This window comes from Triturus cristatus, chromosome 8, assembly GCF_964204655.1.
Source record: "Triturus cristatus chromosome 8, aTriCri1.1, whole genome shotgun sequence".
In the NCBI taxonomy this organism is placed as follows: domain Eukaryota; kingdom Metazoa; phylum Chordata; class Amphibia; order Caudata; family Salamandridae; genus Triturus; species Triturus cristatus.
In genome coordinates, this window is record NC_140591.1 from 1,537,151,735 (window position 1) to 1,537,174,354 (window position 22,620).

Sequence of the window (22,620 nt, forward strand, 5' to 3'; positions counted from 1 at the left end):
TTTTTAGACATTTTACACTTTTAATCTATTGTATAGATTTGCAAAACAATTTTTTTTTTGAACCACTGGCTTGCCACGACCAGACCTGTTGGCTGTACTATTGATTGCTTTTGCTTTGAGTTGTGGTGCATAAGAAACAGATACTTAGCCCAAAAGAACATGTGGGTAAGGTTATCCTGGCTACAATTAACAACAGGGAGGCAGCAATAACACATGTGGGAAACGAGAGAGCAATACGGGTGCGGGTGGGGAAGACCAAATTCCATGGGCGAAAAAGTAATGTGGAGACCTGGGGCACGTAAACACACAGGGCTGGAGAAGACAAGAAGCGTAGGGACCAGAGAAACGTACAACAGCGACAACTGCAAAACACATGCACTTTCATGGAGCGATTCACAATTACTATTTTTTTTTTTAAAGGTTCATGAAAATTCAGCACTTGTAAAGCAATAGAAGGAGCCATTCAGGGAGGAGGTAAAAAGGCTACGTTCCATTGGAAAGACAAAGATGTACTCGAGGGATAAAAAATAAAGTTTAAAAAAAGAGTTATGTGGAAATGGGGTGTATTATATGGTGTGGTGGTGCAACCTCAGCATGTAATACACTTATCAACCCCTTGAGGACAAGTAGGTTTTGTTTCAGCTTAACCCTGGGTAGCTGTGGCTCTGAGCCGCAAGCCCCTCACAGAGGAACAAGTGTAAAGCATTTAAGCAGCACCAAAACAAATGAAGAAGAAATTTATAAGCTTTATAAACCTGACACCAATTTATAAAAATAGACTGTTTTTTTATGTATTTTTAGACACCGCAGCAAAAAAGATCCACTAGAACGTTCCGGAGATATAGAATTTACAAGCTCTAGTAAATCAATGCATTTCACTCACCTGCGAACAAGCATTTGCAAATTCAACAAATTTGACCCTCAGAGACATTTTCACCAAAAAGTTGGGCTAGTTGTATTGCGGTCACTTCGAGTTGCTTTAGGTGGCTAACTCCAGTAGAAGTCAGTCAGGGGGACCAACAAGGTCCTCAGAACCAGTTACCTCAACCGTGAAGCTGTCCTCAGTCAGTTACAGGCACCTTGTCCATTGCAGTGGCTTCCTATAGAAGTTGACCTGATGCAAGTGATGAAGGATGCTGAAGATGCTGTGGATGTGATGCAGTCTATTGGGGTCTTCCTGCAGCAGTCACAGGGTAGACATCCCTCGAAGACCTCTCAGTGCTGGTAAAAGTCCAGTCGCACCGGTATCGCGCTCACAGCCAAATCCTTCCCTAGCTGATAACTTGTCTTCTGGGCGACCAAGCTGCACTCCGGCCACTCTCTCGTGCTCAGCAAACTCGGTGTAACTTTGAGTCGGGTCATGGTTACTGGTGCTGCCTGGTGGGGGATGGCAGCAGTCTGAAGTTTCTGGAGTACCAACTTGGGCCTGCAGGCTTCTCTGCTGTTGTGGCCCTGTGCTGTGAACAGGAGGTCAGCCAACTGACTCTTGGAGTCTTTTTGCTTTGGTTCAGCTCTGGAGATGACTTCTCCTTGAGCAGGACACAGCACACACAGACTTTCTTCTTTGCTAAGAATCAGGATCAGCATGTGCATCCGCTCTATGTCGATTCTACAGTGCAGCAGGGCAGTCCTTCTTTGGTCCTTTTTCCAGTCCAGTCAAGATCTGGGTGCCCTAGTTATGATCAGAAAGTGCCCTCATGGTAGACGCGGTTGGTAGCCAGAGGGCTACCAGGTTCCCTCCCTCCAAATGACCGCTTCCTAGGAAGTGTAGCATTTGACTATCCCAAGAAGTCCTACCCTGCCCTCTCCCAAAATGGCAGAACACCTCTCTTGGCATCCAGAGCTTCTTAGCCCAACCCAGAAATGTGGCTATCAAGGAGGCAACAGGTTCCTTTCACCTTCCTTGGTGCCAGCTAGTCTGCCAAAACCCTTCTCCCAAGGCTTCCCCATTTCTTCTTCAAAGGCAGCTTTAGCTTTGAAGCTCACTTTTTGGGCCAACACCCGTGTGGCTTCCTGCAAGAGGGAAGTAACCCCTCTCTGCAATGCGGTCTCCTTTCCTGGAAGTCATTAGCGCGTCTCCTTAGGAGGGCACAAAGTTGTCTTGGGTTCAAGCTCCTTGTGTAACTGTTAATGGCACAGGAAATTGAATGCAATAAAATGAGAACTTTGTAAAAGTTGCATATTGTTACTTGTTACATTAATTTCGACTTAAGAATCAAGTCGGGCTTAATACAAGGAGCAGTTTATTACCTTAGAGTATCAACTTTGGTCGCACCAGTCAGGCATTAGCATAGCTGAGGGGTCAGAGTGTAACACTGTACTCACCAATGGGGTTGACCAAGTCCTTCCACAGTAACAACAACAGTTTCGCATTTTTACTGCTAGATCATAAACAATGCACGCTCTGCTTGTGAAATATATTGCACCCTGCCATAAGGCTCAGAAGGACTGCTATAGAGTGACTTACACATATTGTAGAGGGAGGTTTGACTGTGCCATTGCTGTAAATGGCAAAGTAGGGCTAGCAATTTAAAACTGCCCTTCCAGTCTGGAAGGGCTGACTGGGAGACTCATTTTACCTGTGTCACACCCAGGGTGGCACAACCAGAGCTGCAATCCCTGGGGTGACTTCCTAACTTACAAGCCCTAGGTTCCATGTTCTAGGGACTTACAGTTAAATTAGTCTATGCCAATTGGGTAGAGCCAATTTAACACACACGTTTTGGGGTCAGGGCATTGGCACTGAGGTCTGATTAGCAAGCCTCTGTGCACTCTCAGAGTCGAAAACCAGCAGCATCCATCAAAAACCCTTAGAGTGACCACACAAAAAGCGGCATTTCCTTAAAACAGCTTATAGAAAGCAGGCAAGCGGAAGTGACAAAACACAAGCCAATGGCAAATAATGGGCGGAATGCATTCCTAGGTGAAATGTCAGAATGTCACCAGTATTACTCGCAACCAGACAGCTGTGCTATCAAGTAGGATTCAATCTAAAAATTATTTGACTAGATGGCTAACTTGGCAAAATATGTGCTATTCTCAAGCTAATCTGTAGGGAGAACCAACACGTCATGCTTCCACTCTTGCCATACTGTGCTCCCCATGCAATCGTTCTGCTGGAACTAAGGATTTATAACTCTGCTAGTACAATGGTTTCCAAACTTTTCAGAACCACAACTCACTTTTTAGAACAAAAAAAGTTTGCAACCCAACTACCTTTAATGCACAGGAGTAGGGGTTATTTTTAATGTAAACTAAAGCGTTGTGTAAAAATGCACTGCCATTTACAGAAAGCACATTTTTCAATGAACTGGCCACTAACTTTGCCCAGCAAACAGTTTTACTGATTAAACTATAAAACATAGAGTACTTAAATGATAATGTGTGGAAATGGGGTTTCTGTGAATATTTATAATTTCTGCTTCACCAATTAAATAGCTTTATTTGTTTTGGTTCTGTTAAAATCTCTGTTTCTAGCACACTTAAGAATTACACAAAAAGGTACTTCTTTTTTGCTTTCCTAACTGTTGAATGCATACAGTTCATTTACTGGTATTTACATTTTGTGTTTTGCAAAAAACACATTCTAAGATTGCTACATAATTCACTTTAAAAAAATCCTCTCACTTTGCAGTCAGAGAAAGGAAAGTAAACACCAATCTCATCTTAAAAGAATAAGCAGCAACTTGTCAGAAGACATAGCCTGACATTTAACCTCTGCTGTTGAAGCACTGCAAATGTGACAAGATAAACACAGAATGTAAAGATTTCTTTATTGCTCGGACTTTCCCACCCCCAAAAGATCGACTTGCGAACCCATAGTTTGGCAAACACTGTACTAATATAATGTGGCACCAACTCTAGGTCAGCTCACGCCGGGAGTGAGCAGCTCGCACACTCTTGGTCTGATCCTTGGATTCTGGGGCTTACAGCCCTTTCATAATGAGAAACCACCACCACACTACCCAAACATCACAGCCCTAATAACCACCACCACCATCTGACCCTAACCACAACCTCTCTAAACTCGCCCCCCACCTTCACCACCACCCAAACCACCATCATCAGCCTACCCACCACCCAAAACATCAACACACAACCATAACTACAAACACCCTAACCACCAACCTAACCACCACCACCCTAACCAACCACACCACCCTAACCATCAACACCACTCTAACCATCATCACTCTAAGCAGCCTACCACCACCTTATCAACACCACCCTGCCACTACAACCACCAACACCCTACACAACCCGTAACTACCACAACCCTACCCTTACCACCACCACACCCTAACTACCACCACTGTAAGTAACTACCATCATCCTATCCTAGCTACTACCCTAGCTACCACAACCCTAATCAACACTGCCTTCACTTCAACCACCCACGCACCACCCTCACCACCACCACCCTTACTACCACTACCTTCATCACCACCCTCAACACCACCACCATCAATCCCTAACCTCCCTACCCTAACCACCTCCACCCTTTTACTAAATATAGCTCTCAAATACTGTGGAAGCTCTTTATTTTTAGCAATCATTTTCAATTATTTATTTAATTGTTGTTTTCGTGGAACTTTGTGAGCTATGTTTGCGTTTTTTTACTTTTGAGTAACTTGTTGTCGCCTGAAACTATGCATCTAGTAAAGCTAAGTCATATCAAAGATTAAGAAACATTTACATTTGCTCTATAGCTGTCTCTCGGCCTCCCTGCCTTACTTATGGAAATCAATATGTGAATGTTAAAAAGAAACTTTATGGCAGGATGCTGCTGTAAACCCTGGGGCGAGGGCTCGCTGGGCAGATCCACATTTGCATAAACTTCATATTTGATTGCCTTGTAAATTTTAATTGCTGTGCAGTGGGAATAAGAAAACATCATGTTCATCTCATTATGTGGCTAGCTTTTAATAAAGCAACCTACTAATGCAGTCGATCCTGCTTCAAAGACTGGTTGTTTGGGATTTCTTTCCTCCTCTTGTGTTCGTACCTTCCCTGGAGCATGGCCTCATTACTTGCGTCCTTCCAGTGCTTAATTTTTAGACACTCCTTTTTCCGTTTTGGTTAAGCACCCCATGAGAGTGCATATGTTTTCCAACTCTCTCCCTCATGTACTTCTCTTCCCACCTCCACCACGCTCCTTATTGCTCTCGCCCATGTGCTTCTCCACACTAGCCCTCTATGTTGTGCTTGCCATTCTGTGCTTCTCCCACGCATTGCTTTCTCGCCTGGTAGCTTATGCCAGTTCCACATAGCACTCTGTCTCGCCCATGTGCTTCTGTCCCCTTCGCTCTACATTGTTTTCTCTTACCCATGTTGTGTACTTCTTCCGCAACCTCTGCGTTGCTTCTACCCATGCTCTCCTTGTTGCTTACCTCTTCCCATTTAAAAAAACAAACATTGGCACTACCTTTTTATTATTTTTCAATTCACCAGTCCAACCCCGTGCAGTCTATAGGCTCGTGCATGTGTGATGCCTACACCTCAAAAATGACATGGCCGCTGCGTCCTAGCACCTTCTTTTTTAGTTTCCGCTTTAGCCATGCTGCACAGCATCGCTAAAACCCATAAAAAAATTAAAAATAAAAAAAATTAAAGGGGTCCTTTAAGGGAAAATATGCGTTATTATGGTGGATGAAGACGGCCACAGGGCAGTGAAAAGGTGAGCTCACAGCAACAACAGGTTCATCGAAGTGACACACGTCGCGGTGTGCAGGAGGGAAAGATGGGGCTTACATCCCGCAGCACCGGGGCAATAGCGTCTTGGGGCCTTTGCTACGCACTTAACACCAGTTTCTTCTCCCCCGGAGTCACCACAAGTAGGATAGTTAATGGTCACATTTTGTTTGCTGCGCAACAGGAAGTAGTCTCCCAAACCTTTTGTGTGTGTAGACTGGCCGTCTCGGACACTCATTTCTCCTACTTATGGGCAACCAGGCTATGGTAGGCTTCCACAACTAGAAGTGTCCTTTAAGAGCCACCACTCCCAGCCTCGGATTGCCCACAGAACAAGCATTTGCAACGCAATAGGTCTCGCAATTGCGAGATTTTTAGCTACTGGCATTGTAAATGACAATGCCTTTTATTTATGTGTTTAAAAAAACCTGCAATAATAAAAGGCGTTATCACTTACAATACCAATAGGTCAAAGTTTCTAAAATGCGAGATCTATTGAACTGCAAATGATTGTTAGAAAGTGGAATTTGTTTTTTTTTACATGTGTCCGAATTGCCGGTTATCATGCTGCCTTTGGAGTTTACGTTGCTCTAACAGTACATACAGTATGCCGCCACTTTAATAAAGTCCTGGGACGGTATAGCGTTTACTGGATCTTCTATATTCTCTTGATTTCACTATTTACCTTAGGTATTAGACTCTACAATACATATTGTTATTGAGGCCAATTTTGCCGTTTGAGGTTCAAATCTACTTTAATTACTTGCTTCCTTTTTTTTTTTAAACCCGAAATGCATTGGGAATTCTTTTACTGTGAATTGTAGATGAAATATGGACTTGATTTGATGCTTGTTAAGAAGGAGATTAGCGAGAACGAAAGATTTGTAAATGTTTATTTTAGAAACTCACAGATTGGAATGTGTTTATTTTTGTTCGAACAATGGAACTATTTGTTGTAATACAACATGTTGAAATTTCTTCATGAAAATTTTGTCTTAATTTTGTAAAGAACCACAAAAAATAGAATAACAAATTGAAACCATAGGGACAACAGCAGTGCATCTCACGGACCTGGGTGATTCCAGGCCTCGAAATAGCAGTACTGCTACAGTCCAGCCACACACAGAAGAGCCCTGACGAAGATCCCTCTGGCAAAATATCGGGAACGAAACCTGTTGGCTGAGTGCCAGTTTTTAAAGATCAATTTGAATAAAAAGAAGTACCGTTTGAACAGATTACTATCCGTGTGTATTGACTTCACAACGAGTGCACCTTCCGCTTTTTTCTTTGGCGATTTCTGACACCTCCGGACGGCGGGTGTGGGGAGTGATTGCACCATTTCTCAATATTTATTGTACATGTGGTCAGGATGTGCTTGACCTTGGTCTGCCGTTTGTTCTTTTTATGTTAGTCCGAATTGAGAACACTGCAGCTGCTTGCATTTACACAGTGTGCGTGCCACCTATGCTCCCTTCACACTGGCAGCATCACCTTTATTATTGGATTTTAATGGTTCTACGCTAAGCTCTGAGCCAGCCGAGTCTGAACAAAAAGGTGAGAAATATCTGCATTGAAAGATAGGCCACGTTTTTTCATATTCGCAGTGAAAACACAGTGTTTCCTTCCATGGATTTTAAAAAAACATGATTTTGTGTTGTTTTACCACTCTGCCGAGAAAAACAAGTTGGTTGAAGCATTGTACCTTCATCTTTCACTTTCTATTATTAAAGGGCGCAGTTTAACAGCTTTTCTGCGCTTTTATAGGTACCTCGAAAGTATCAACAGCACACACATGAATTTACAGAGCAGCTGTGCCCATGCTCACTAGAGTAGCTGAGTTAGAGCGGTTGCTGAGTGTGCATTGCACCAAATGTTATGCAGCTGTGAGTCATTGCGCGCAGTCATACCCAGGGCACAAGTCCTAAAAAAAATTAAAAAGTGGGGGCACTAACCAAGTTTGGCAGTACGCAAGTGATATCATGGTGCGTGACATCATGGCGTGTGACATCACAGTGCTGACATCACCGCAGGTGGCATTACAGGAAGTGTTATCACTATCCGTGACCTCCCAGGAAGTGACCTCCCAGGAAGTGGCATCGCAAGAAGTGACATCAGGTCTTAAGACCTTACACATATGCTTTGCAGGTCTACTTTGAGTGCATTTATAATATTTAACGAAAGGGATTTTGCACAAGGGTTGTGCCCAAAAAGTGACGCAACACCTACGCAAAATCCGGCCCTCAACTTATTTTTTTTTTTTTAATTCTTCCACCAAGAAAATGGCAAGAAGTAGAAACATGGCAATACATCTGTTCTGCTTAATTGGTTGCAAAATATCTTATGGGATTAGGGCACCTGCTGCAGAGATCTTAGTGTGCCATCTACATATCAAGGAATAATAATGGTAAGATAACTCTGGAGTATAACGTATTTGCTGGAGAGATCTGTGTTTTGTCTAGTCTCAGTTTTGAATCAAAGTAGTATAGAGTGTTAATATGTCCTAACGCAGGTGACAGATGTATATTTATGTAGGTGGGTAAGTTACCGCTTTTAACACGGAGATCCTTTTGTTACTGACCGTTCACAAATTGTAATCCTTTTTAGTATAGCACTGTGAGCTTTGAAAGATGTGTGGTTCCTGGACCCTGTAACCCTCGCTGTCTTATGTAATACATCCTACATATTGATTTACACACAAATGACTTATTGTCAATCTATAGCGCTCTGACATAAATAAAACACAATAGTGGTATTTAAATTGTTACTTGTGTATATACTGGGATAGAACAACACATCTGCCATTCTTACAGTGCATGCATATCTTTTATCTACAGGAACTAAACAAAGCCAAAGCATGCCTCTCTTTACCTTTGAGTGATAACCTGGGGGTCAAACATCACTGTGACGAGGCGGACTCTGTCTGACCCCTCCGCTCCCTTCCCTTTGGCCTGCTCCACTGGAGTCCTTTGGCGTCTGCTCAGATGGTCTAGTTTTAGAAGTTACAGCCTGCCGAGCGGGATAGTTATTACCACAGACTCTATTCTGCCTTACCAAGCCCTGCGCACAGTGCGAGAGTTTAACTGTTTTTCGGGGGAAGGGGGACAGGAGATATGCAGGCGCACGCGCCCGGACAGGAGATGTGCACGCGCACGCGCCCGGACAGGTCATGTGCACGTGCACATCACCTGTCCGGGCGCGTGCACATCTCCTGTCCCCCTTACGCCAAAAAACCGACTACAATATATGGCGCCAAGGCGAGCAGCGCATGCGCTGCGTTGCTAGGCGAAACGTAACAAGCATTTGCAATGCATCGGTCTCGCCTTTGGGACCTTATATGTATTTAGCAATGCAGCATATTAGCCTGGGTGCTGGAACATTTACTATTCTTTAATATGGAGGGAAAGTAAGCACGAAACTGCGTGACACGCCTGGTATGGGAGCATATGGAGAGAAATAAGCTCTGTGAATGTGTGTGTGTAAGTGAAAACTGAGAGAATGGAGAGACAAAGAAGGAAGGAGAAAGAAGGTTGCGCGTTTGTGTGCGAGTGAGAAAGTGTGTGACAGAGAGAAAGCAATTACGAACGAGAAATAGAGAGAGTGTGAGAGTGTGTGTGGAGAGAGAGAGAGAAGGGGGCAGAGGCTATGCAACACATAGGAAGGGACAGACAAGTCAGACAGCTACGACGGCTCTTCCTTGGCTCCGCCCACCCAAGGAGAGGTATCCCTCGGCACGGACAGACAGCTGCTGCGGATCATGAGCCCACTGCAGTCCTGCTCGGGACACCCAGGCAAGCACCGTTACAGCAATGAACAGTCTGGTTTGTCTCTTTGCCAACTACAAGCACCGATAGCCTCCGATGTAATACACACATGACCCCAACATCACGACAATGTTTGTGCATTTTATTTCACCCATCTAAGATGGTAAAAAAAAGTATGGGAAAGCAGATTATCAAGCAGGCCAGTAGCAAGCAAAGAAAGAGTAAGTGTGTCTGAAAGCAAAGAATGTGGGCGGGGGGATGAAATAGCTGCCAATGAGCAGCGACGAACGAGAACAGGCAGATGACTGGCATCATTTTATGTACACCAAAAAACGCCGAGTGCACGGGAAAAGATGACGATAAGCAACAGATGAGCGGAAGTGGGACAGCAATATGGAGTAGAAGGAGGGAGTAACGGATACTGAAGGTCAAAGACAATACAAGCTATGTTAACGCAGGCTTTTAACCCCTTCGATGCGCATGACGGAGCGGTTCCGTCATGCGCATCGGTTGCGCTGTGCGGATGACGGAACCGCTCCGTCATGGCCCCGCCCGCGCACGAACCCTTCAGCACAGCGCGGTAATCCGCGCCGCGCTGAAGGGGTTAAAAGCGATCCTTTGAAAACAAAACATCAAAACAAAAATTAAACGGTGAGATCGGCAATTGTCCAAACACTCCGCTCTGACTTGTGTTGCCTGGCTGAGCTGCTAAGGCACGGTCCGCTTTAAGGCACAGTCTGCTTTCACTTTCGTCCTTCGCGAAAGCTATCTTGTCTTAATTGGGCCATGTGTTTGAAACACATGGCCCCATAAAGATAAGAAAGCTTTTACCACAAACGTAAACCAAGCGAGCCAGTCCAACTGGGACGGCTCTAAAAGAGAAAACTGTACGTCACTGAAAGCTCTTTTCCAATGGCTGGCCACCGTTTAGCATAAACGATGACGCCAGCCAATGGAAAAGAGGGGCGGGGCTTAAACCCCGCTAGTGAAATCTACCCTAACTCATTAAATATCGCCAGCGAGACTGCGCATGTCTGCGCAGCCTACGCCAGGCAAGACCTAAAAAAGGAGCCCTTGTACCCGTCCTAATGACAATACAGACACTGCTTGGAGCTAAACATTCATGTCAATGCATAGCTGTGTTACAGAAGGTGGCTACAGAAACACAAACTGCTAAGAATGGCACCAAAATCAGCACCAACATTTACAGCTTTATGTACCCCTGGGCGCAGCATTCCGCTTTAAGAATGCACAAAGAACATTAAAAAAATCACCAGGCTTTTGCAGTTTCAATATGCACTTCCATATGGTGAACTTAGTGTACAATGCGTTACTTATATATATCAACCGGGATAAATCAAACCACAAGACGACCTCCGCCAAGAAGCTGGAACACTACGTGTTTTGCAGCTGGGTGGAGGCCTCGCAGCACTATGTGCTTTTCTGAAAACATCTTTCGCCAAACCGTCCACAGCCAGAATACACTCAGCAGCAACACAGGTAGGAGGGGCCAGAAAATATAATGAAAAAAACTACACTGGCTACCACCAGAGGTCAGAAAAATAACCTTCGAAATACCATGCAACACATCAAAAGAACGAATCCCGTGCAAGCAGTCCAGTGACGTAGCAAGAGTACCACGAGCCTCAATCCAAACAAAGATTATAGGCCGCTCTGCTGCTGATTGGGTGGTGCTGGGCTGTCCCAGAATGCGGGAACAGAGAGAGAGAGAGAGACCCACAGCACCACGTGCCCCGGTATCACTGCACCTGCCGCACCTGAACCTGACTATCTGAGAGAAAAATGGACTACAGTGGCAGGTTCACGCACAACAAGAAGCAAAAACTGCTCATCCCTGCAAACATCCAGAGCTTCGAAGCCACAAACGAGGAAAGAAGCGCTTTCAGGTCTGGAAACCCTAGCTGAGAACATGAAACCGTCCTCCCAAACCCCTCATCCTTCCAAGACTCTTGGAGGCCTGGAATGTAAGGTGTTCTAAACAGGTCTGACCCTTGCATGTGGCTAGAACAGTCAGGTTCAATGCCAATGGTTTACCTCCACACCCATCACACCTCCCCCAAGCATTCCATTCCCTTCAAATGTTACAACGCCCGTTGCTATGTACAACACCTGATGTGTACGTTTTTGGAACCTACAGTTCCTACACAAAGGCCACAACATATTCATACCAAAAATAAATAGAGAAATAAATACAGTTTAATCTCTCGTCGTGCTTAAGGTTTCCACTCATACCGAGCAAGTAAGATTTAGTCACTTGTACTACTGCATTTTCCGGTCACAAATCCTGAGATTCTGTGCATCGTAAGGTTTGTGACAGGAAAATGTGGGCTTTATATGTGCTAAACCCATTTAGTTACAGAATCACTTAATAGGGTTTAGCAAATCATAAGGAAGGGGAGTGTTTAGGGCTTCCCTTCCAAATAGCGATTCCTTTTAGTATGTATAAATATTTTGCAACCAAAATGTGCTTGCAAAACATTGCTTTACTGACGCCTCAAATGAGGTGGTAACCCGCTCGCAAACAGGAAGGGGTCCTTGTTGAATGGTCCAAAAACATTTTTGTCTGTGGGACCACTGCCCACTCTTAAAAAATAGTTAAACAAACTTTTCTCTTTTTTTTTTGTAAACGCATTCCATTTTCCTTTAAGGAAAAAAAAGAAAACCTCTGACACAGATGAAGAGACAAAGAACAGCACAAACATGAGCCAACAAAATAAGAGATTTTGTCATTTTCTGAGATGGGTCTGGTAAGAGGTGGTCTGATGAAGGTCAAAGGGATGACCTTCCGCATTATAGGCCCCAGGATTGTAAAGGACTGGCCCTCAAAGTGGAAGATCTTGGACTGGATAAGCTGTTTGCCCGTAGCTGTGGTTCAATAAGTAATCCACTAGACCACGGGTACTCCTAGTACGGTCCGCGGGCAGCCAGCGGCCCGGCAAGCCTTCCTTGGCAGCCCACGGACCTTGCAGATATCGTACCTGGGCCTTTTTATTTTTTTTAAAGAGTGTCAGCAAACACCGCCGGTTGCAGCAGCGCGGAGCTATGGGGGCCGGGCGATTCTTTTAAAGACCATTCACTTGTTAACCCTTTCGATGCGCATGACGGAGCGGTTCCGTCATGCGCATCGGTCGCGCTGTGCGGATGACAGAACGGCTCCGTCACGGCCGCGCCCGCACAACGAACCTTCAGCACGGCGCGGTAATCCGCGCCGCGCTGAAGGGGTTAATGAGGCTTTGTTGTATTTCACCTCTTCTTAGCGCCCCTGCATCTCCCCTCTGATTGAGCGGAGATGCAGGGGTGCTAAGAAGAGGTGAAAAACAACAAAGCCTCATTAACAAGTGAATGGTCTTTTAAAGACCTGTGAAGTACTCGGGTGCGGCTGTGTGTGTGCCCGGGAAGCAGTCTCAGCCCGGGGTGACACACGCGGGGTGAGGTGACAGAGGGTGACGAGGACAGCAGAGTGTGAGAGCAGCGGGTGAGGTGACGGAGGGCAGCAGGGAGTGAGAGCAGCGGGTGAGGTGACAGAGGGAGACAGACAGAGGGAGACAGATGGAGACAGACAGAGGGAGACAGATGGGGACAGAGAGAGGGAGATGGAGGGAGGGAGACAGAGGGAGGGAGACAAAGGGAGGGAGACAGAGGGAGGGGGACAGGGAGAGAGGGAGGGAGACAGAGGGAGGGAGACAGGACGAGAGGGAGACAGAGGGGGAAGGACAGAGGGAGACTGACAGAGGGAGGGAGACAGATAGAGGGAGACGGAGGGAGACACAGAGGGAGACAGAGACAGACGGAGGGAGGGAGACAGAGGGAGGGAGACAGAGACAGACGGAGGGAGGGAGGGAGACAGAGGGAGAGAGATAGAGGGAGGGAGAGAGAGGGGGGAGACAGAGAGAGGGAGGGAGACAGAGAGAGGGAGGGAGACAGAGAGAGGGAGGGAGACAAGCAGAGTGAGTGAGACAGAGGGAGACAGAGAGAGAGACGGAGGGAGAGAGAGAGTGATAGAGAGAGGGAGGGAGACAGAGAGAGAGAGGGAGGGAGAGATAGAGATAGGGAGGAGGGCGACAGACAGAAGGAGGGAGACAGATGGAGGGAGACAGACAGAGGGAGGGAGGGAGACAGAGGGAGGGAGGGAGACAGAGGGAGGGAGAGAGAGAGAGAGAGAGAGAGAGAGAGAGAGAGGGAGACAAGCAGAGTGAGTGAGACAGAGGGAGGGAGACAGAGACAGAGGGAGGGAGACAAAGGGAGAGGAAGGGAGGGAGACAGAGAGAGGGAGGGAGGGAGACAGAGAGAGAGAGGGAGGGAGGGAGACAGAGAGAGGGAGGGAGGGAGACAGAGAGAGAGAGGGAGGGAGGGAGACAGAGAGAGAGAGGGAGAGAGATAGATAGATAGAGAGAGAGAGAGAGAGAGAGAGAGAGAGAGGTGTGTATGCCGGGTCCGGTGGCTCAGTGGACGAAGACGTCCGCTGCAGGGGCCTGTGTTCAACCTCATGGGCATAGTTTCTTTTTTTGCTCTAGCCCCGCCCCCTCACCCTACTGCCCCCGCCCCCATCGGTGCGGCCCTCGGCCATAAACCACACTGTAAATGTGGCCCCCGAGAGAAAGTTTGTGAGTACCCATGCACTAGACTAATCCAGGTCCCTAGTATGTGGCGTAACGGCTCGTTACAGCGTGACATTTCAGAGTCTACGGAAGCTGCTTCTTAACAAGCAAAGGTGCAAAATCGTCCACTCCTGTAGAGCAATGTCAGATACAAAAACAGCCAAAATATGCCGAGCTCCGCTAATCCTTCTTGAAGTTTCTGTTTCTTTGCCTCCTTCACAACATTATGATTTCATTGCCCCTTGTCAGGTGTGTCTGATGGTCTCCGAGAACGCTGCATCAGGGTTTCTTGCTGTTCTTCCCCGGCACTATAAACATGCACATTTACTATGACCATTTCACAAAACCGCATGTATCAACTACATTTGAATTGCATGCCCAAGTCTAAAAATGCATGGTTGGCAAATACGACCAAAATGTACCTTAGAGCACATTATTCCCGGTATGAAATCAGTACCCGAGTCGATAATGGGATATGGTCGGGGTTACCTGGCCCCTCTCGCTATTAAAATGGAATGGGTGCCAGGAGGAAGCCCACAAGCCAGCCCGCCTGGTGCGGAGAAGAGACTGGCAAGTTCTGAACAGAAAACTTTAAGACCAGATCAATGTGTAATATTTGTATTAGCTCCCACTAGCGCTTTGGTTTCTAGGCGCTGTCCCCAGTTGACTAGAACACTACCTTGGCACAAAACGCGATAAGGGACAGGGTTATGGTGAAACCATAAAGCCCTTGGTTTGACAGTCTTGGCATTTCGCCAATCGTGTGCGACTGCACAGTCTCCACAGCCCTAGCAATGTAAAGCGCTGCGTTATTTTATGCGCTGTGTTAGCTTATTCACATGGTGTTCAATGCGTCATGTCTTGGCCATGCAAGTTAAAATCGACAAAATAAAGCAATCCACTCAGAGACACGAACTGGGGGTCACTAGGGATTGCAGGGTCTAGGCTCTCGCCGCATAATTATTTATCTTTCAGGTTAGCAGGCAATGACTGGGCCTCGCTGAAGGCATGGGGCTGCAAGTTTCATGAATAAATGGACCACCATGGTGTCACATGCCCCTGCAGCTGAATAGCCAGAAAGCCCCTTTCACGAGCTACTTCAATGAGAAAACATGACAAACAACCAGGAAACGAGTTAGCTTTCCCAACAAAAGTAAAGTCAAATAAATACATCCTTAGAACGCGTGTAACCTAGTGGTGGTTCGACTTGCTTTCTACCTACTCTGAGGCAATTCCTACCGTGCCGGACAGTACTGAAAATAAGTTAAATAAAAATAACTTCTGCCAATTCTAAGTGCCATACAAAAAAAACAGATGTTACTATAACCAAATTTGTGCTTCTCCATTTACCCACTTTGGAAGGATGAAAGGCTGAGTCTGTCACAACAAAAAGTGAACAAAATAAATGCTGCATTCTGACACCAAGTGAAAGTCAGAACATTCTAGAGATTATTCTGTTTAAATCGCATGATCTTTCTGTGTTTGTGGATGGGTGGATGTACTGGTTGTACCTGCCAGCACTGGGCCTCCTGCTGCGAAATGTATGCAACTTGCAGGACACTGGCTGAATCCCCAGCAATGGTATTCCAGCATTCTATCCCTCTGTGATCAACAGCAGCGGTATCACTCTGTCAACAATTAGGAACACTTGTCATTTATAGTAGCACAAAATAGTAACACAGACGAAACCAAGCGCCAGATGAGCACAACGTATATATTTGCAATATATTTGTATAATGAAAAACAATAAAGTTTGCTTAATTTACAGACAAAAATATTTTATATATTTTTCTTTGTAAATTTAGCAACCTGGTAAAATTTGTCGTCTTATATCTCAGTGGATGGCCTTGCTATAACTAAGTTAACCAATCCAATTAGAGGATTGAATCCTCATGTTTTCAGAGTAGAAGGAGAAGGGAAGTTTTGTGTTTCAGTATCTATACCCATCCCTTTTCCAAGTACTAGGGTACCTCCCAAACCTTTTTGAGTCTAAAGTAACTGTGACACATCAGGAAAGGCATTTTTTTTAAGGAAAATACATTATAGCATCATACCAATCTCTTAACTATTTCTGAATAACCTACGGCGACACGTTGTGTACATTTAAATGTAGTTAAGTATTTTGTATAGCACTGTTTTGTCAGTACTTTTGAGATGTCTTTTTTAAGCGCTGTAGTCTGCACCCTTAACTCCTGATGAGGTAGTTGAAAGAACAGTATTGAAGCGGGGGTACATGCCACACGGTAAGGGGTTATCTTTCCATGTTTGGTTGAGGGCATCTGATATTTTTGGTCAGTTCACTTGGTACATGCTAAGTTGAATCCTATTAATGTGATATTGTGTGGCTACCATTTGAATGTACATTTGCTTTTGTGGATGTACGTTCGTTGGTCTAAACATCCATTCTTTGCTGAGATTGTCCATTGGTTCAGATGTACAAAGTTGGTTCAAATGTACATTGGCTAGAATTAATGTAAACATGTGTATCCAGATGATAATTCGTTAGATCAATTGTACATTTATTAAGGTTCAGTTAATAAAGTGGACTCTCTACCAGCTCCTTCAAGAAGGGCCATTTCATTTTTTCAGGGTTGTCCAGGTACGATTGGCCACTCACCCACTCTGGCATGTTGCCAGTGGACTGCAGGCTAGGAGGGCTGCGTTTAGGCAGGTACGGCTGCCATGACCCAACTATCAGAGTCCCATGGCTCATCTCCTGCAGTGCGGGGGCCGCTTTGACCATGTCTGCCAGGGCTGATTTCAGTTTCCAGTCCGGCCCTAGGATAGTAACTGGACCTGCAGAGCTTGCGTGTGTAAAGGGGCCGCCCTTTATACGAGGAGGAGAAGCCACCAGAAGGTATGCCTCCACAGCAGACCTAAGAGTCCACCTGGGTATAAGAAAAAAATATTTCTAAACATACTTTGGTCCACCTGCATGGATGGCTTTGTGAATTAATCAAAAGACTGTGGAAGAGATTTGGATACAGGGAGCAAATTGCAAAATAGGATAATGCCGATTCTGTATTTCAGTTACTTGGACTTGCTAAAGCTTACTGATCAAAGATTTGGGCAAGCCAGTTAAAATGACATTTCCATTGTTTAATCCAGCCGATACAGTCATTGGAACAACATGGCCTTTGCCATCAATATGGAGAAATGGGTACATTTTCCTCAAAATTCACAGGATGAGAAAACAGGTAGAGGCAATGTACCCATGTGGGGAGTTAAGGTTAAACCTCTGTATCAGCCAGAGGTTCAGGGCCGTCATGCACTGGTTCAGGGGATGGAGTCCACCTTGTGACGAGCATCTCTGTCTTCTTTGTGATGTGTTTGTTGACATTAAGTTTGCCAGAGCTGTTAGACATGTTCAGAAGAAAGAGGAGGCCCTGGCCAAAGAATTATCTATTAGCACCAAGATGTGCGTGATGTCTGCACATGCATAGTAGACTGGCCAACCCACCCCATCGGTGTCTCCGGGGAGCACTAAATGAAATGGGGCACAAAGAAGGCCCTTGTGGGGCTTCATACTTCAGTCCAACTGATATGGCATCTATGGAGACACTCGTGAAAGAATAGGGCTAAAAAACGGTCAACAGAAAATCGCCTTTCAATCTATGAAATCCTTGCTCAGCGTCCCCCAAATGTAGTACGTGCTGCCACACATGCATCCAAGACGGCTACTCGAAATGTCTTCACTTTATTCAAAGATTGTACAAGTTTAGCAAAAAATGGATTTTGAATTTCCCTTGGAAAGGGTGACTTAATATTAACTATAGTGGCATTACTGCACTAATGTGCCACTACGATATCTAAGTCTGTAAGTATTTCAGATAAAAAATGGGCAATTCGGTATCGTGGGGCAGGTTTACTACCATTTGGCGCAAGACAACTTGCGGGCTGCATCAACTGGAGAGGGTAGGAATGTACTAGATCTACTAAGATGTGGTGCGTTCCTGCTCTCTCTGGGCGTTGGTGCACTAGTGGCTGCCAAGTGCCCACGCAGGCACCCTTGCACCATGGTGCTAGGGTGCCTGCGTTGCAGGCAGGATTGTTTTGTGCATGAAGGGACACCTTTCTGCACAAAAAGAATCCTCTGAGGCGTTTCCCTCTTTCTATGTGTGCCACAGAATACAGCAGACGTACCAAAAGTAAAAAACAAGGAGAAATGACCATATTTCTCCTCGTTACGCCCCCATGGGAAGGAGTACAGTTTTAGCACATTCCCAGGTTTACTAGTGTTAGTATATCTAGGAATGCATCAAAAGCCATGATGCACACGCCGCACCCATGGAACACCATCCCAGGGCAGAGTAACTTATGGCAGCGGCGTCTTCCGCTGCCTTGCGCTACTCTAGATTTACTTTGCCATGCAGAACCACGCACGGTGGCATTGCATGGTATAGTAAATCTCACTTAAGGGCTTGCGCTGCCTTTGCGTCACCGTGCAGGACGCACAGGCAACGCATTGGTGGGGCATGTATATGCCTAGTGTGCACTGCCACAGGTAATGACCTGAGCCCGGACAGTGTGGCCAGTACCCTGCCAGAACCCACTGAGCATGGCCTGCAGCAGTATCCCACTGGCACTGGGCATGATCTGCACCCAGGCCCAGTGGCAAATATCTCACCTCGCAGTACAGATCAGGCACTGGGCACGGAACGTGGCTAATGGTTTGTACATAAAATCCCTAAGATAGGTAATGGTCTAAACATATTAAAATTGGACAGATGTCAGGGCCTTAAACAGCAGATTTCATGACACCCTCTCTGCTCTTTTGCCTGCTCCCCTGGCATCTAGCTGCCATTCATGCATCTTCATGGCTCTCCCAGATCCAGAACTCTGAAGCCGGGCCTACCTCCGACCCTCAAGAGCACGCTGCTCCAGCCCATTCCTGAGGTTAATGTGAGATACCCTCAGTAATCTCTTCACAAAGCTCCAATCCCCGACACAACTGAAGGGTGAACTCAAGACACAGCTTCTCATGCAGGTCAAAGCCACTACCTGCATACTTCCATCCTTCCCCACAGCCTGACCGGTGAGACTCACCTGCCCCACTCACATCAGGCAGACTCTTGGATGAAGGGGAGGGACAGTGGCACCCCAATCTTAGCTTTAACCCCTTATTCTCCGGTGTCTAGGGCGGGAGACGTAGCACACAGTGCCTCCTGGTACATCAAACAGAATAGGCGCTCTATCTGAAACCAGGTCAAATAAAGAGCGGTCACCTCAGCACAGCATATAGAATCCCTTGACATGAACAGGCCAATCCAGGGAAGGTCTCACCACAGAGAAACAATGCAGATGTGAGCAAGAAGAGGCTCTCTGCTGCGGCCCTGTGAAAGTAGAAGAAACATCTGGGACACTTTACGAAAGGCGGGGAGAAGTAGTTGTCTGCCTTCTATGGGGACTGACCGGCCACTCTGATAGGTATCCTGGGAATGGGCGGCTGTATAGAGCCCAGAAGCCAAGGGCGATCTCTTGCTCTCTGTTCCTGTCCATCGAGGAAGAGGCGAAGATGTGCTATTTGAGCTGCTGTCCTACAGGTCTGGACGTCCACCTCATGCGGTCAGTCCTTTGGTGTGCCTGGGGTGGAATGAACATTCCTGATGTTGCAGTGAATGAATATCACGCCGCCCCTTCAACTAGGAAAACTGGCGCCTGACAGCTTCCTCCTGTCCGGCATACGCTGCTGCATCGAGGGCAGATCATCAGAAACTGCCCTAAGGGAACCCTCTAGCCATCTCACCGGCAGTGGATCGATGATCCCTCCTGCGCGGCGCCGTCAGATCCCTGTGACCACTGAGCTGTTGTGATCCCGATGAGCATTATTGGGAGGGCCACTATCCCGCAGAGCTGTTATGCTGCAGCAGTGCTTAATTTGAGCCGGTGCTTTCCGGTGCTCGGCACCGACACTTAATTGTCAGCACCGTGCTTGTGACAGACTGCCACAAGGTGGCGCTCTCTGGCCATATCAGAGATGGCCACAACAGCAGTTAAGTATTAATTAAATATATTTCAAAAATGACTATTACTACCACCCAAGCAATTCTTATAGCTTTGGGGGGTTTGGGGGGCCTGAAATAGTCTGAATTGGCACACTTGTAGAAGTGTGATGGATAATAGTTGAGTTACCACCATCTCTGGCAGTGCTGGCAGGGGAAATCTGTGGTGCAAGTTGCAGTAGACTCCGGACGAGAGCCCTGCAGCAGTCAAAGTGCATTGAAAGAAGCATGGGAACAGTGATGCTGCGCACAGTGGGAGTGAGCGTGGGGGCGGGGTCAAAGGTGTGGCTAAAAAAAAAAATATTCAGTATTGTATTCAGTCTTTCACCTTCAGGTAACTGTATATAAAATAATGCACACATTAAATGTAAAATACATGCAAGGTAAGTTAATCAGTGGGAAATGCGCTCTCGTGCTTCATGAAACCTCCATTAGTTAAAGCGCTGCAGAGGTCTTTGTCTGCAGCGGAGAGCCCCGGAATGCAATCCGGCTGGAGCCTTGGGGAATAGTTAGGTGCGGAACAGAGACCCCTGTGGCTAAAGAGAGAGGATAAAAAACAAATGTAAAGGAATCTTTATTGCTTATTCGCCTTCTGAACGCCATCATGTTTGTTTTGGGGGTGCTGCAGCAGCACCCCGTGTACTGCTACTTCCAGGGGATATGAACACTCGGACCGCCTTCTTTATGCCCGATAGAAATATTCTGCTCCCATGAGACGATCACTTTCAAAAAGCTCCTCGAGGCCGGCCCATCTACGTAGAAGCGCTGCCCAGCTCACGACTGAGCGCATTGTGCCCAATAGTGACGGTGCAAGTGGCTGCTGCGTCTTTGCTCAAAGTACGCGGTGTGTGGAGAAAATCTATTCAGAAAGTTTAGTTTAAGGGACAGTTTATTAATCCTAGGCAGATATCTCAAGGCAACACACAACCAAAAGAGATGCTATTTATGCAAAAAAAAGTACTGGGTAGCACACACTTAGGCCACAGGCAACCAAAACCACAATACAGCACCCTATGAGCTCCACAGAAGTGCTGGATACAAGGTGACACATGCTCCTGCCACGCGCAAGCACAGCATGAGAATCCACCCTATCACCATCACTGAAGCTCCGGGCCCTGAGGTAAGACACTAAAACCAGGATAAACCATCCCATTACCTCAAAAGAAGCTTCTGGCACCAAAGGAGAGATAAACTCATGTACACACAACCAAAGCCAGGATAAACCATCCCATTACCTCAAAAGAAGCTTCCGGCACCAAAGGAGAGATAAACTCATGTACACACAACCAAAGCCAGGATAAACCATCCCATTACCTCAAAAGAAGCTTCCGGCACCAAAGGAGAGATAAACTCATGTACACACAACCAAAGCCAGGATAAAACACCCCATTACCTCAAAAGAAGCTTCCGGCACCAAACGAGAGAAACTCATGTGCACACAACCAAAGCCAGGATAAACCATCCCATTACCTCAAAAGAAGATTCCGGCACCAAACGAGAGAAACTCATGTGCACACAACCAAAGCCAGGATAAACCATCCCTTTACCTCAAAAGAAGATTCCGGCACCAAACGAGAGAAACTCATGTGCACACAACCAAAGCCAGGATAAACCATCCCATTACCTCAAAAGAAGCTTCCAGCACCAAAGGAGAGATAAACTCATGTACACACAACCAAAGCCAGGATAAACCATCCCATTACCTCAAAAGAAGCTTCCGGCACCAAAACAGAGAAACTCATGTGCACACAACCAAAGCCAGGATAAACCATCCCATTACCTCAAAAGAAGCTTCCAGCACCAAAGGAGAGATAAACTCATGTACACACAACCAAAGCCAGGATAAACCATCCCATTACCTCAAAAGAAGATTCCGGCACCAAACGAGAGAAACTCATGTGCACACAACCAAAGACACGATAAACCATCCCATTACCTCAAAAGAAGCTTCCGGCACCAAAGGAGAGATAAACTCATGTGCACAAAACCAAAGCCAGGATAAACCATCCCATTACCTCAAAAGAAGCTTCCGGCACCAAAGGAGAGATAAACTCATGCCCACACAACCAAAGCCAGGATAAACCATCCCATTACCTCAAAAGAAGCTTCCGGCACCAAAGGAGAGATAAACTCATGTACACACAACCAAAGCCAGGATAAACCATCCCATTACCTCAAAAGAAGCTTCCGGCACCAAAGGAGAGATAAACTCATGCCCACACAACCAAAGCCAGGATTAAACACCCCATCACCTATCGCAGAATGTATGGGTACCAAGGCGGGACAAGTCACGGACACAAACAAAACCAGAGCAAACCATCCCCCCTAACCTCTGCGGAGGCGAGAGACGCCCACTCCACAAACAGATAAAACCAGGTTGGGGGTCTCTGCACAAACTCTACTGAAGTCACCTCTACTCCTTTCCACCCCCATGTTCATGTGACCTACCCACCTGATGGGTCTGTCACCCCTAGTCTGCCTGGTGAGTGAGCCATGTTTACAACACTGGACAATCGGTGGGTTCCTGGCCAAGTACAATGGATGCGG

General features: G+C 46.3%; 1 protein-coding gene across 20 annotated transcripts in view; it reads right to left on the reverse strand.

The window, feature by feature from the left end:
* ARAP1 (ArfGAP with RhoGAP domain, ankyrin repeat and PH domain 1) overlaps nucleotides 1–22,620 on the reverse strand; it is an 826,919-nt gene that overhangs the window by 285,220 nt on the left and 519,079 nt on the right. The window lies entirely within an intron of this gene.